The following is a 1,615-nucleotide window of genomic DNA, read 5'->3' on the forward strand; positions in this document are numbered from 1 at the left end:
AAGTATGATTATTTCAGTCTCCGAATTTTCGCGCAGTTTTTTGTAAAGTGCAGACTGAGTGGATTTTCATATAATTTACGTTAATGTTTAGAAAGAGGGCGGAGCTAGAACTGTTTGGAATGTTTACCGCATAGGTTAATATTAAAATGACATCATCAGAGAGGAATCTCCCATTCCGGACAGGGTTTTGGGGTTCCGCCCTATACCGGAGTGACGTGTTGTTTGCGCGAACCAGCATTATAATTCTCTTTCCGCCACTTTTTCCGCGCTCCACAACAGTTTCCACTGTCTCTACCTTCCCGTTGAGTAGTTGAGGGTCATATTGCCATTTCCCTCATTCGGGGTTCGAAAACAACAAGAGCTGCTTACTCTCTTTATGGGCGAACGGTTCAATTTCTGTTGAAGGACGGCAGAATAAGAAAAAAAGGATAGAGCGAATGAGAGGGTGGAAATTTGGGAAGCTGATGAATGAAGATCTCTTCTTAAATACTCTGAGAGAAAAATCTTTCAATGGGCTTTAACGATGTACTAATTAGGGTTGTATGGGATAGCCTCCCATCAAGGATCAAAAGGAGGAAGAGGCCCATAAGTCTCTAGAATCAAATGGGAAACGCAGGAACAAAAAACTGGGGAAAAAATTTTTTTTCGAAACCGAAACCTCCAGAAGCCTGTTGGTGCGGGAATGACCGAGGCGTCAAAATCACACAGAAAATATTTTTTATCCTTCATCATCATCAACATGATGCTCTTCTTCTCAAGTCACTTCAGTTTTGTGAGCCCCCTGCTGGCCACAAAACACGTGAGGATTAGACGGACACAGCAGAAAAACGAGTGTCCATCGCTTTTTTCTTCTCCCGAGTTTTCTTCTTCTTCTTTTCAGCTTTATCGTGTTCTTCGCCGGATTTGCACTTCTTTCTCTATTTTTCACCCATTTTTCTATCTTCTCCTCCCATTTTTTATCCGTCTGTCTGTCTATTGAAAAAAAAGGCACAGAGGGAATGAAGTTGAAGTTCGACGAGGGTGTCGAAAACGATTAGCGGTGGTCGCATCGGAAATGAATAGCACGGGAACCGGGAAAACGAAAATTGGATTTCCGGTGAATAGGAATTGGAGGTTCAGCTGAGGAAGAGAAAAAAAAGGTAAACGGGAAAAACTAGGTTATCGGAGGGAGTATATGATGGGAAAAGGAGAAAATTGAAGAGGTTGGGAATCAGGAAAATTAGAAAAATCATTTGAACCCAAAATGATGGTAAAAAGGAGTTCAAAACAGATAAAAATTATTAAAGATGTTCAAAGTTTGTGAAGCTTGACTTCTGGCTCGGTTCCTATGCCTATATTTCTTTCAAATTCAGCTTTTAGTCAAAAAATTCAAAAATTAAACCGAAAAAAATCAGTTTTGACTTTTCCGCGAGAAGTACTAATTACAAGCGATAGAGCGCCTTTGCATTTTCGGCAAAAAATACTTTTTTAACGAGAAATTCGAGCTGACGGCGTCATTTAACACCTTCAGGTGTTGATTAGACTTTAAAATAAGCATGAAAATCTTAAAAGTGCAAACAAAAGAAAATAGTAATGCACAGAACTCATGAAAACGCCCTTTTTGAAATTCAGAAAA

This window comes from Caenorhabditis briggsae (genome assembly GCF_000004555.2).
Source record: "Caenorhabditis briggsae complete genome, chrV, whole genome shotgun sequence".
In the NCBI taxonomy this organism is placed as follows: domain Eukaryota; kingdom Metazoa; phylum Nematoda; class Chromadorea; order Rhabditida; family Rhabditidae; genus Caenorhabditis; species Caenorhabditis briggsae.